The sequence below is a fragment of the Tamandua tetradactyla genome, chromosome 8 (genome assembly GCF_023851605.1).
Source record: "Tamandua tetradactyla isolate mTamTet1 chromosome 8, mTamTet1.pri, whole genome shotgun sequence".
Classification (NCBI taxonomy): Eukaryota; Metazoa; Chordata; class Mammalia; order Pilosa; family Myrmecophagidae; genus Tamandua; species Tamandua tetradactyla.
The window spans coordinates 30,964,739-30,979,652 of record NC_135334.1 but is presented as its reverse complement, the minus strand read 5'-3'; the positions used below and the strand labels follow the sequence as shown (position 1 = coordinate 30,979,652).

General features: G+C 40.0%; 1 pseudogene; it reads left to right on the top strand.

Annotated features, from left to right (window-relative positions):
- The first annotated feature begins 13,862 nt into the window (after window positions 1-13,862).
- LOC143643322 (small ribosomal subunit protein uS17 pseudogene) lies at window positions 13,863-14,324 on the top strand (annotated as a pseudogene).
- The last annotated feature ends 590 nt before the right edge of the window (window positions 14,325-14,914 follow it).

Genomic DNA, 14,914 nt, shown 5'->3' with positions numbered 1-14,914 from the left:
TACCTGCAACCTCTAACCCTCATGCTCCCCCCTTCCCTAGTCCCCTAGTTATTTTTAATATCAATTCATCTGTCGATATATTTTGATGGTTTCTCCATATCTGATAGTTTTCTAATCCAGCAAAGGAACTTGGTTCTGGACAAGACACACAGTCTAACACCTGGCCTGTTGCATTCTTGCCCTTCAACTTTGAACCACCTTTTCACCCCACTGATGAGCTGATACCACCCCACAGATGAGCAGCAGGTGGCACTGAAGATAGAGAAAAAAATGACAGGTAAACATCCTGCTTGTAAAATGAGAGGTCTTCTGAGAACAACACAGGGAATTATCTCTTTCATCTCAGCCTCATGCAGATAAACCTGGATAAGGGTGGCTGTTCCTGGCCACAGCCAAGCCTGACTCTCCTTGTATGAATCTGCCTTCAGGCCACTATTGCTTAGAAGAAACTGGGATATGCTCTTCTGGGAATGTTCAGCGGTGACTAGGCCTCTTTAGAATGGATTTCCGCTACAAGTAACCACAATAAGCTTAGCAGCTGCACAGGCAGGATAGGAACAAGCCCATTTCGAAGAAGTTGCCACTTGGTCCTTGTTCTCAGGCTGACATTTTGGCTAACTTCTTAAAAATTCTTCACACCCCCAATACAAAAGAGTTCTAAAATTCTTGGGCTGTACAGTTAAGCTGGAGACTGTCCTGAGTATTTTTTCTTTCTTTTAGATATGGATATCTTTACCATTATGAGACTCATGTGCTATTTAAAATTTCCCTTCCTTCTTCCAGAAAGAAGCAAATAGCTCTAAATTGACTGGTTCTTTACATTCCCCACTCCCTCCAAACAGGAAGTATGGTTAAGCTGCAACTTCCTAATTCTCTCAATACATTAATATCATTTCTTCTTAAAGAAGTCTCTGGCCTTGCTGCAATCACCTGAAGCATTCTCTATGATTGTAATAAGGCAAATCTAAGGTAAGCTTGGAGCCAGAAAAAGAGCTTTCTTTCTTTCTCTCTCCCTTCACCCAGCCGAGCTGCCAATATTCCTATTACAACATAATTTCCATGGGAGAGGGTGTTATGTAACCACTGCATCAGATAAAACCACCTCTAATCTATTCAGTTCCATTCCTTCTCCTTCTCTCTGGTAATGAGTTGCAGATTGCCAGTGTAGAGCAGGGACTACCTCACAACTTTCTTCCCTTGCAGAACAGTTTTGATGTCAGCCCTTGGCAAGAATGAGAAACCGGTATGTCTCTGACAAAGAAGAGCCTGCTTATCTGGGCTCTGCCTAAGGGTTAGCAGAGGACCGCAATCCAGAGCACAGTAAACAAGTGGGTGTTCTCCTTTAGAGTGGTTTCTGAAATCCCTGCTTCAAGACATCCTTTAGATCATCACAGAAGAGCTGCTCATACCTCGTTTGGTCATAGTTCTCTGAGTGGCCTCTGAACTCAGTTTCCCTGCTGTTAAGAAAAATAGAAGGCAAAACTGTGGCCCCAGTACCCCTCCATTTTCACTAACAGCTACTGATGACTGAAAGTGCTACTCCTCCTGGCTTGACATTATGCCAAGAGGCTGTTTCTCAGCTGCATTAAGAAGCTTAGCTGTATATATCAGCACAATTAGCAGTAACTTCCTTAACAGAGAAAACCCCAAATCTATGTGACAAATTACAAAAAGGTTTATTTCTCATTTACTTGAAGTCCAGTATGGGTCTGGCTGCCCTCCTATATCTTGTAGGCAGCCCAAGGAGCCACCAAGATCTCTGCTGCACAGGAAGAAAAAAATGGAAGAGGCACCTTGCTACAGAAAAATGGCCAGGATTAGTCATAGGGTCTCAACCTAACCTCAAGGAAGGCTAAGAAATGTAGGCAAATGCTTGAAATATTTGGTGAGCACTGATTTTCTCAGCCATATTCACTATCGTAATTCTTTGTCTTCCAACAAGCCACTAATAAATATGTCCAATATGTTAAAAGTTGGAAGAGGGCCCTGAACACACCATAAAGTACTTTCCTTCATGTTTTTTGGTTTAGAAAGAAACACTATTCACACTTGAAATATTCAGCTCCAATGTGGGGTTCAGGAGTAGGCTCTGGATCCTGGCAGAAGGACTGTCAAGGCACTCCAGGGCTCCAATCATAAAAGAAAGCTATTCTGGGATCTGGGCAAGAAGGAGTGCTTTTGTTTTGAATGTATCCAGGTGATGAATGAGGTAGGGTTCCAGATCGCAGCTGAAGAATGTGTTTTGTCATTATGTTGCTCAGTTCCTGATGGACACGAGAGGTAGCAGCTGCAGAACATTCCTGGGGTGGCAAGGAAACCATGGAAAAATAAAATAGAATTCTTACCCTGTAGACCATTCCACCCCTTACCCTGGCTGATCCAAGGATATGAGATTGAGTCTGGCCACATAAAAAATGTACAGAAAGGGCAAAATTTAGAAACCTTGAGAAGCCAGTCTTTTTTTACAGCTTGGAAGCAAGTAAAGATACGTGAACTTGCAATTTGTGCATCCACTTTGAATTAGACTCTAGAAGTGAGAGGAGCATGCCCTCCAAGGGCATACAAGAATCTTGGAGGGAGAGTGGTTAGGGAGAGGCAAGCTTCTTGCATTTTCAAAAGTGTACCAGAAAGAAAGAAAAAGAAAGAGAAGGAAGAAAGAGAGTGTGTGAGAGAGAAAGACAGATAGACACTACCCTAACTCATGGTTAGCAACCTTCCAGACCTGACTATGACCATGAAGTAGTCCTGTGCACATGTATCATTAGTTACTAGGAAAATAATTTTCCACACAATGCTATAGAGCCTTTAATGATGTGGTATAGTGGGTGAGCAGACTTTCTCAGATGCTGTGGTTGACTTTTTCTTTTATTATTCTTGAAGGAGGAGAATCAGATTTGCAGTGGCACAGGGATGGTAGTTTCTCTCTCATAGGTTTTCAGTCTATGACCCACGTGTCACAAGAAGTTCCTTTAGCCCTTGAGATCTAAATACTACATTTCCTGAATCATCAGTTTTACTGCCTGTGGAGGACCTCTGCCAAATTTATACCAGTTCTTAGGGACTCACCTTCCTATGGGTCCTGTGTCTCTTGGCTCCACACGTGCTGCTTTGGTACTTACCATGTTGCTTAAAACATGGCCCCTTCACCAGTTTCATTCACAAACACATATAACACAAAACATTTTGAGCATAGTTAGACTTGACTGAAAAGCTGGGAGTCAGCACACAGCAGATGGCTTTTAAAAACTTCATTTTATGCAGCGATATACCAAATTCATGGACTGGAAGACTCATTAATGTTAAAATATCATTTCTCCCCAAATTGATTCATGGATTCAACAGAATCCCAATCAAGATTTCAGCAGGCCTTTTTTTCAGTAGAAATTGACAAGCTGATTCTAACATTCACATGGTAATACAAAGGTCCTAGAACAGCCAAAATAATTTGAAGAAGAACAAAGTTTGAGAATTTATACTGCCTCATTTCAAGGCATAAATCTACAATAATCAAGACAGTGTGGTACTGGTGTAATGATAGTTATATATGAGTCAATGGAACAGAATAGAAAGTCCACAAAGAGACTCACACATATGTGGTCAATTGATTTTGACAAAGGTACAAAAGCATTTCAGTTAAAAAAAGGATAGTTTTTTCCATAAATGGTGCTGAAATGGTTGGTATCCATATTCAAAAACACGCCTTTGATCCATATGTAAAATTTAACTCAAAATGGGTCATAGATCTAAATGTAAAACCTAGAAGAATAGCTCTGTAAATATCTCTGTGACCTTGACTAAGGCAAAGATAATTCTTAACTATGATACCAAAAACAATCCATAGAAGTGGAAAAAGATAAACCGCTCTTCATAAAAATTAAGACTTTCTCTTCAAAAGACACTGCACACTGTGAGAAGTCAAGCCACAGTCTAGAAGAAAATATTTCCAAATCTGATAAAGGACTGTGTCCTAACTATATAAATATCTCTCAAAACTCATTAATAATAAAGCAAAGACCTCAAAAAGAAAACGGAAAAAGACTTTATAACAGATACATTGTCGGTAAGACATACGGATGGTATATAAGCTCATAAAAAGATACTCAAACCCATCTGTCATTAGGAAAATGCAAATTAAAATCACAGGCGGATACTACTGCACACCTTTTAAAATTGTAAAATAAAATGACTGACAATACCAAGTGTTGGCAAGGATATGGAGGTATTAGGATTCTCATAAACTGTTGGTGGGAATATAAAATGGTACAACCACTTTGGGAAACAGTTTGGCGGTTTCTTAAAATGTTTAACATACATCTTGCATGCAACCTAAGCATTCCATTCCTAATAGAAGAAAGCGTATGTCAAACAGGAATGTTTACAGCATCTTCATATGTAATAGCTCCCAAGTGGAAAAACTCGCATATCTATCAACAGATGAATGGGTAAATTTCGATATAGTCATATACAAAGGACTACTTCACAGCAATAAAAGGATACACATTAAAACATAAATGAATATTTTAAAATAATTATGTTGAATGAAAGACATCGGACAGAAAGAGAGCATATACCTTGTAATTCCAATTATACCAAATTTTAGAAAATGCAAACTAATCTATAGCGACAGAAGGCAGATCAATGGTTGCTTGGGGAGGGTGGGGGATTACAAGGGGGGATAAAGAAACTTTGGGGATGATGGACATGTTCGTTACCTTGATTGTGGTGGTGGTTTCAACTTATCAAATTATATAGCTTGAATATGTACAGTTCTTTTATGGTAATTAAATCTCAATAAAGCTATTGTTAAAAATTCATTTTAGACATTCCTGTTCTCCAAAATTCTTTTTTTTTTTTTAAAGACAGAGAAGGAAGGAAGGGAGGAAGAAAGGGAAACATTTTCTTGTTTTTTTATTATATTTTGTTTGTTTGTTTGGTCTTTACATGGGCTGGGGCCGGGAATCGAACCGGGGTCCTCCGGCACGGCAGGCAAGCACCTTGCCCGCTGAGCCACCGCGGCCCTCCAAAATTCTTTTAAGCTTCCCCACCACTAGAAAGTCCTTCTCTTGGCTCTTTCCTACATCACTCCTTGACTCTTCTCTCTTCCTTTCCATTCTTTCTCCCCACCCCATCCCCATTTTTTTTTTCTAAAACAACAAAATACTTCTCCTAATCACATGCCAAACAGTTCTGCCCTCTTCTCTGAACTCTGAACTCGTGACTCTGCTCAGACCTAGGCCCTTGGTCTTTACCATCTTGTGGTCAGATCACAAGTTCTGGAGCCAAAGTGCCTGGATTCAAAAGCCCTGCTCTGCCACTTTCTAGCTGGGAGCTTGGACAAGTTACTTACTCTCTCTATTCTTAAATTTCTTTGCCTACAAAATGGTAGTGAAATAAATTAATAGTACTCTTACAATAAAACTTGCTATCAGGCTAAATAGTTAATATACACAGAACACTTAGACTAACACCTGGCATGTAGTAAGCATTTAATACATGCTACCTGTTATTAATTGTGGTTGAAAATTAAAAGCATAGTTCTATGTTAATTTGATTTTAATTTTCAAATTATTTTTTAAAAGAATATTCTAAATTCAGACAGGTCCTTCCTTAAGAGAAATTATGACAGTAGAGAAGGGATTAAGTTAATTATGGAAATCCACTTAGTAGAGTATTACACATACCTTAAAATAATGATCCTTCCTATCAGCTTATAATGGGAAATAATAAAAATTTGAGAAAATACTTAAGTGAAAAGAAAGCAGGCTCCAGGCTCCATAATCATACATACAGAGTCATCTCTAATGTATTAAAAATTCCAAACAAATGTGCACAGATTAAGACTGAAAGGAACTGTACTGAAATCTTAACAGCGCTTATCTTTCATAATGGAAAAAAAAAACATTTGTTTTATAAAGCATCCTCTAATTATTAGCAAATATCTCTGGAGGAGACTAAGTACACCTTTATTAGCTAACTTCCTATCCATTTGCCAAATCTGAAGCAATGCAACCCAGCTAGATGAATATGTTAGAAGGGGAGGGGAGAGACGGAAAGAAGAGATGCATAAAAGAGGAAAAGGGCACTGTAGGGAAGATGGGAAAGACCAAGGCTTTGCTTTCCCATTGCACCTGGAGCCCTGAGCATTTGCTCTCCTTCCCCACCCTCGCATGGGCATGTCCAGCCAGCCTATTGCTGAAAATCATTCTGTGCCATCTTATGCAGAGACCCCTGAGCTGGAGACCCAGTCATGTCCATGGTCTTTGGCACAAGGACTGTGCCTGTGCTCATTCATGAAGGTAATTGTAAAAAACATGATTAATTTATTAATCAGCTGCACAAATCATTTCCCTGTCTTCCATCCCTAGCAGAGATTCAGCTTTTGTCACCCTGAAAAACTTTTGATCCTCCTTTACGCTTCTATTTGTACATATGTAGTTGTAGGCAGAAGACGACCTTCCTCTTTTCTCCTTTTCTGATCTTCACTTACTCTATGCTGTCTGAGTCATTTCTTTTCCTCATCACATGCAGCTCATGTGGCAAGACAGTGCAAGGAGTTACCTTAGTTCTTGGGTGCTGGTCCCCTGGTCAGCCAGCCCTTTTTCTGTCTGGAGGGGTTGGTATTTTTAGCTAGACATTCTCTTAGTCATCCTAATTAGACTGTCAGCACTGTCACTGGGACACATAGGCTGTGTTGACACAAGGCCTGCCAGGGTCTCTGGGTATCACACTGCTGACTACTGACTCTACCTCCAAGGCTAGGAAACTAGAGATGACCTTGAGGTACAGGGACACCTTTGTACTTTTTCTCAAAACAAAAAAACGAAAATGGAGCTTACATAATACAGGCTGCAGGGTAGGAAATGTGGGCCTCGCTTTTCAGTGAACCAACTGATGGAAAAATATTTGGAGTATTTCCACAGGGCAGCCCAGCTATACACCACCCAAAGAAAGCTGACAGCTGGCCGGGGATATGCCTACCTTGTTCTGCTGCTGGATAACTCGGGCACAGCTGGGTGGGAGGGTGCAACCCTGGGAAGAGGTATTCTGGTCACCATTCTGGTAACATGCCAAAGACACAGGGTTTTAAAACAAAGGATTTTAATTTTACCTAATTATAAAAACATACAAACCATTGTCAAATTCAAAATTCCAGAAAGAAAAAAACTGTGAAACTGTTAATATTTCAAAGTATTTTTAAAATATTATTTTACTATCCTATTTTACATAGTTGAGCATATAAAATATATACAATTTTTTTGTGTCTTGCTCTTGTTGCTTCATATTACATGAGTATTTTCCTACAGAATCATCAGTTTAATGGCTGCTTAGTAGTCTATCCTACTAGAGCTTATTTTGCCAATCTCCTAAGGTTGAAAATCTAGGCTGTTCCCTATTTTTCAATATTACAAATTGTATAGCAATGAGCATCCTTAATCATAAAACTTTTTTTTTCATATTTCAGGTCATTTCCTTAGCACAGGGTACCACGAGAGGGATTTATGAGTAAGATAATTGAAAAATGCTACCATTTATTAAGCACTTACTATGTGCCAGGCACTTTATAACATTATATAATTTAATTCTTCTAACAATTCTGCTAGATTTGTATTATTATTTATATTTTACATATGAAGGAAGGCTCAGAGTTACAAAACTATTAAGTGGCAAAATTGGGACTCAAATGCAGCTTGGTATAATTCCAAAATACATTCTCTTGCTTGAATATTTTCAGAGTTTTTGTTAGCTATTCTCAAATTGCTTCCCCCAAAGGCTGAGCAATTAATACTCCCACTAGCAATGTATGAGGATGTGAACAGACAATTCACAAAAGAGAAACACAGTGTACAGTTGTCTTTCTCACTCACATCCTTCAGCATTTATTTTTTTTAAATCCTGTTTGTTTACATACTATATGGAATAGTTTATTTCAGCGTTGCTAGAATCAACATTTCTTTTGCTTACTAAAGAGGTTTGTATGTCGCTACATGTTTTTGGCATGGGCAGGCTCTGGGAAGTCGAACCCAGGTCTTCGGCATGGCAGGTGAGAATTCTGCCACTGAGCCACCGTTGTATTGCCCCTTCTACATGTTTTTTAACAGGTAAAAATGCACATTCTTTCCCCCATTTTTCATTCTTTAAGGATTGAGGTGTTTACATTTAAGTTTTGTATTTAGCTGGGGTTTATTTTGGTATGTCATGTGAAGCAAGGATCTGATTTGATTTCTTCTCGAAGGGCTAATATACTGGCCCAGTGCCTATTATTTTCTAATCCAGTGGGCCTCGGTTTTCTCATCTGCAAAATGAGAGGGTAGGGTTAGAAGTGCTTCTTAATTCATTGCACATTAGAATCATCTGGGGCATTTTTGTGTGCGTGTTGGAGGGGGGCACTTTTTAAAAACACAGTTGCTTGGGCTTCACTCTAGAGTTCTGTTTAAGTTGATGTGAGGTGGGACCTGGGAATTATTATTATTTTTCTTTTCTGGTTTTTTAAAATTAATGGCCAGCCAGATCTGAGAAGGCCTGCACTGCATGACCCTGAGGTCGTTATAACCCTAAAATCCATATGTGAGGCAAATCCAGCTGTGACATCTGTGGCTCCATTACAATTCACGTAGAAACTCTGATCTGGTTGGCAGGGCTTGGGGAATGTGAGGAAGGGAAGACTCCCTTTCCCAGTCCTTGTATGTTCCTTCTGGAGCTTCCTGGTCCATGCGGCCTCACAGATCATGGAGCACAGCTCTACTCCCCTGCTAGAACCTCCAAGTATAGAACTGGACTTCTAATAAAAACTTTGTCAAAAAGAAACCAGTAGCAGAGCAAAGCAGTGCGTGCTTCCTCTAGGGAAAACTAGGTTCTGTGTTTTTTTTGCTGACTGATTTTTAGCCTGCCAGTCTTTACCTAAGCATGGATGTCTCTGACCACAGCATTTCTGCCAACTCTTCTCCTTCACTCACTCCAACTGGGATACAGTTCTACAGAAGTGATTCTCAAGACTGGCAGGCAGCACGTTAGATCCCCTAGGGGAACTTTTTAAAAAAAATATTTTTATTGAGAAAACTTCACACATATATAGTTCAACCATATTATACAAGTTGGCTCACAGTGTCATCACATAGTTTTGTGTTCATCACCATGATCATTTTTAGAACATTTGCATCACTCAGAAAAATAAATAAAAAGAAAAAAACTCATACATCCCATACCTCTTATCCTTCCCTCTCCTTGACTACCTGTATTTCAATCTACCCAATTTTTTTTTACCCTTTGTCCTCTATTCTTATTTTTATCCTTAAGTTTTTACTCATCTGTCCATCTGAGCATACCCATGCTCTTTGCCTGAGTGAACCATTTGCCCAGAACCAGGATGCTATTGTTCACCTGACTTTTGATCTCTCTAGTGGATTCAATTTCCAGAGCACCAATACTGACTCACTTCCCTCTGAGTTTTCCAAGTCCTTTGGCCTACTGGGTTGCCACTTGAGCTAGTTAAGCTCAAGTGCATCAGACATGAGGTTTTTACAATCCCACAGTCACATTGTAAAAGTTGTGTCTGTATACAATCATCTTTAAGAATCAAGGCTACTGGAACACAGTTCACCAGTTTAGGTACTTCCCTCTAGCCACTCCAATACACCATAAACTAAAAAGGGATATCTATATAATGCATAAGAATAACTTCCAGGATAACCTCTCAACTCTGTTTGAAGTCTCTCAGCCACTCAAACTTTATTTTGTCTCATTTCTCTCTTCCCCATTTTGGTCAAGAAGGCTTTCTCACGCCCATGATGCCAGTCCTGGCTCATCCCCAGGAGTCAGGTCCCACATTGCCAGGGAGATTTACACTCCTGAGAGTCATGTCCCATGTAGTAGGGGAGGGCAGTGAGTTCACCTCCTGTATTGGCTTAGAGAGGCCACCCCTGAACCACAAAAAAGGTTCTCTGGGGATGACTTTTAGGCATAATTATTAGTAGACTTAGCTTCTCCTTTGGAGGAATAAGCTTCATAGGGGTGAGCCCCAAGATCCAGGGTTCAGCCTGCTGAATTGGTTGTCCCCCCTGCTTGTCAGAATATCAGAAATTTCCAGATAGAGAAGTTTAATATTTCCTCATTTCCCCCCTGGGGGAACTTTGAGAAATACTGGTGCCTAGACCTCACCTCTAGTGATTCTGATTGAATTAGTCTAGAATTGGGTAAAAGTATCAGTATTTTTATAATATTCCTCAGGTGATCCTAATACGCAGTCAGCGTTGACATTCATAGCTCTGGGACATGGTGGAGTAGGTTCAAGTTGCCTTTAGAGAGGGAAATATTGTTGAGAAAGAATATTGTAGACGAATTAAATTCTATTCTTGACAGTTAAGGGGGAAAGAAAAAGAAATAGATGGCCTAGGTGGATAAACCATATTCAAGAGCCAGAGCTATTTTAAAGTAGGCTCAAGCAGGAAGCATGGTGGTGCCTCAGCTCTGTTACAATAGGCAGAAACTGGTGGGATGGAGGTGGGAAACACTGAACTAGCTCAAGTGGCAACCCAGTAGGCCAAAGGACTTGGAAAACTCAGAGGGAAGTGAGTCAGTATTGGTGCTCTGGAAATTGAATCCACTAGAGAGATCAAAAGTCAGGTGAACAATAGCATCCTGGTTCTGGGCAAATGGTTCACTCAGGCAATAGCCCAGGGAGTGTTGGCATATGAAGGTCAGGATACAGGCCCTGCAAACTCAGGCAGAAGGTCAGCATGTAGTGGCTCCAGGAGGAGTGGGGTTGAGAATAGTTGCTGGTGCAAGATCATTCCTGGGGAACTTTTTCCTACTCTGGTTCCTCCTACTGCATTGTATAAGCTCCATGAGAGCAGACACATAGTTTGTTCTTTTTTTTTTTTTTAAACTGTAGCATCGCCAGCGCATAGTACAGAAACTGTCACATAATGGCTGGTTCTCAAATATCTGTTATTAGTGGTGTTCTGTTTTAGCACATCCTAAGGCTGCAAGCCACAGGGCTTGGGCTCCTTCTCTGCTGATGGTAAAACGTAGGATGCTAATGTCCCCTCCACTCCAGGCTACAGTGGAGTAGGTCTAGGCTGAAAGCTAAGACCTGTGAGGAGCAGGCTCTTGAAGTGGGAAATGGCAGGGCTCTTTCCATCAAATTCCTTCTAATCCCAGGTGTACCTCATTCACTCCTCACCTCCTTTAGCCACCCACTTTATGCTGATAAGTGAAAGTCCCTGGGGAGGAGGATCCTGGAGCGAGTTCCTGAGGGACAAGTGCCTGGAGCTACTTGTTTTGGCGAAAAGAAATCAGCAAACCTGCAAAGGCCAGGTTTTTTTTTTTTTTTATCAAATGCATTAAAATCCATTCCCAATGCCTTTGTAACAGTTTGCATCTTAGCCAAACACTTCAAGGATTGCTTTTCCACCATGGAAGAGGATTTCCTCAACTTTAGAAAAGCTGGAATGAGCTATTGCCAAGGCAACCAACAGAATCCATAATATTTGGCCTCATCCAATTTAACTGTGTCCAAGTCAATTGGAGGGGGCAGAAGGGAGGAGGAAATAAACCCTTCTAAGTAGCTAATCTCTGCTTCCATACAGCCACTTACTTTCTGCTCTTCAGGTAAATGCAACATATTAAATCTGACAGCTGGCTCTGCAGCTGGGGTGCAAACAGGCCATTTCTTTTTTCCACCTCATGGTCAGAGACTGCTCCCTTATTAAATACACTTACTAATTCAGAGAAATGGAGTTTTAAAACAGGCTTTCAGGGGGAATTCAGAGAAATCAATCTTTTCTATCAGTTCTTCCTGGATAACTGCAATAGCCTCTAACTGGTCTCTCTTCTTTATTCTTATCCTCCTACAAGCCAGGCTCTTCACAGCTCAGCCAGAGTGATCTTTTAAAAATGACAATCACCTCATGTCACTCCACTGTTTAATTTCCTTTAGTGTTTTTCCATCTCTATCAGAATAAAACCTATGCTTCTTTGAGGGAGGCCCTCTCATGCCCTGCTGGCTTCTCTAGCCTCAGCTCACACACTCACTCCCTCACCAGCTATTAATTATAGTTATCCCTTAGACATCGTGACTTTCCCACTGAAATTTTGATAGATTGCGGATCGGCATAAGAAATTAAATGGGAATTTTTTTGGGGGGTGGTTTAAGGAAACTGCATATGATTGTAATGGCCAACAGATGATGCAAAAAAGGTTAGAAATTCAGAAATATATAAAATATGTATACTATTGTATAGTTACATACATATAAATGTATTTTATCTTTTAAAACCAATAAGATACTTTAAATACCCCATATAAGGAAAAGAATCTTTGGTATAAAGGAAGGGCCAAAAAATTTACGCAGATTTTCCAAATCACAGGGATTCTGTGCCTCTGATCCCTGTGATGTGGTAGGGATAATGTGTGTTCTTTTCTGCACCATAGGCGACTTGTACTTCTGGTTGGACATTTATTTCATCCAGACCCTCCCAGCCCCATCAATCTGAGTTCTGGTGCTGTTGTTATGGGCTCTTACTTTTCTCTACAGAAATGAACTTAAGTAAATTCTCAGTTACTTCATGGAAAAATTCAACCTTAACAGATATGTTCAAGTTTATAAGATGGAAGTAGAATCTGGCCTTATTGTTAGATTATCTGGATCTAGGAAAGATGAGAAAAGAGAATGGAGAGAGAAAATGGTGGATTTGGTGGAGAAGAAATTGTAGAAAGGGGTTTCACAAAACACAAGAGAAGAGGAGTTAGTGAAATAATACTGTTGTAAATGTATGCATTATACATGAAATGGCATACAATTTTTCTTAGTAGATAGTGATAAATTAAGGAGGCATATTGTATCCTAAAGCAACTACTTAAAAATATACATGCCACCCCCACATACACACGTGGGACGTGATATCCAGAGCTGAAAGTCTCGCTGGCTATCTGGGACATGACTACCAGAGATGAGCCTGGTTCTGGCACCGTGGGATCAACAATGCCATCCTGACGAAAAGGGGAAAAAGAAGTTTAACAAATAAGGTATCAGTGGCTGAGAGAGTTCAAATAGAGTCGAGAAACTACTCTGGCAGTTACTCTTATGCAAGCTTCAATTAGATATTGCTAGTTATTATGGTTTGCCAAAACCCCAAACAAAACCATTCCTGCTAACCCTAAAGGCCTAGGTTAAGAACACATAGAGCCTAAAGAAACCTAAGTTTGACCTAAGAAACACCTAGGGCCTTATCTGAGATTCTACAAAGGCTACATGTACTATGATTAGTTTCCAGAACCTACCACCTCCAGATGAATACCTAGGCCAGATAAGTCCAGAAACCTAGAGGGGTAAGTCTCTCCAAGACATCAGCTCATTCCATCTCCCCATCCCATATTATCAATAGCCCTTTCCAACATAAAAAAGTTATAGAATGAGCACAACCCAAACACCCTTAAAGACTAGGAGAAAGAGCAAAGGAGGAGGTGGAGTTATATCAGAGAAGATAGGATTTAACAAATGAGTATGACGGCTAAATCATTATATTGATATTTCTTTTAGTCTCTGGTGTCTTGGAGTAGCTAGAAGTAAAAACCTACAATTGTGAGACTGTAACACATGCCAAACTCTGAAATCTGTTCTATAACTAAGTGTTGTGGTATGCTTTGAAATTTATTGCTGTTTTTGCTTATATGTTATTTTTCACACTAAAAAAATAAAAATACATACAAGGAAATGTAGATTTAAAACCAGTAGAGGGAATAAGACAATATTTTAAAATGTTAAATTCTCTAATTAAAAGGCAGAGATTATCAGGATGAAAAAAAAAAAACCAAGCAGACAACATATAACCATATGCTGTTTGAAACTTTAAATATAGGGGAAAATGGTGGACATTCAGACCAAGCATGCCTACCAAAAGCAGCCAACTATCTTCCAAAACAAGAAGAGGGTCCTGCTTGGAGAAACTGAAAAAGAAAAGCTCCCACGTTACTATAAGAACATTGGTCTGGGCTTCAAGACACTCAAGGAGGCTATTGAGGGAATCTACATCGACAAGAAATGTCCCTTCACTGGCAATGTCTCCATCCAAGGGTGAATCCTGTCTGGTGTGGTGATGAAGATGCACAGGACCATCATCATCCACTGGGACTAACTCCACTGCATCTGCAAGTACAGCTCATTTGAGACGCGCCATAAGAACATGTCCGTGCACCTGTCCCCCTGCTTCAGGGACATCCAGATTGGTGACATTGTTATGGTGGGTGAGTGCCGGCCCCTGAGCAAGACCATGTGCTTCAGTGTGCTTAAGGTCACCAAGGCTGCTGGCACCGAGAAGCAGTTCTAGAAGCTTTGAGCCTGGATGCTGCCTAGCTCCAGCTCAAGAGAAATAAAGCTATTTTCCCACCCACCCCCAAAAACCAAAATACTTTAAATATAAGCACACAGATAAGTTAAAAGCAAAAGAAAGAAAAAAAGATCTACTAGGCAAACACATCTTAAAGAAACTGACGTGACTATAAAGATGTCCAAAGGTAGACTTTGAAACAAGGAATATTGCTATAGAGAAAAAGAGGGATATTCCACAATGATTTTTTCAAGAAGATATAAAAGTACTAAAGTACCACCCTGGAGGTCCAGGTTCAATTCCCGGCCTGTGCCCTTTCCCCCCCCAAAATTCAACAAATGGTGTTACAATAATGGGATAGTCACATGGAAAAAAAGGAAATGCGTCCCCTACCATACAGCATACAAAAAAAAGTACTAAATATACGCATCTAATGACAAAGCTCCAAAATATATGAAACAAAAATAGACAGAACTGGAAAAAATAGACAAATCCATAATTATAGCTGGAGTTTCAGCAATCCTGTCTCATTAACCGATAGAATAAATAGATTTTAAAAAGTCAGTAATGATATGGAAAATTTGAACAAT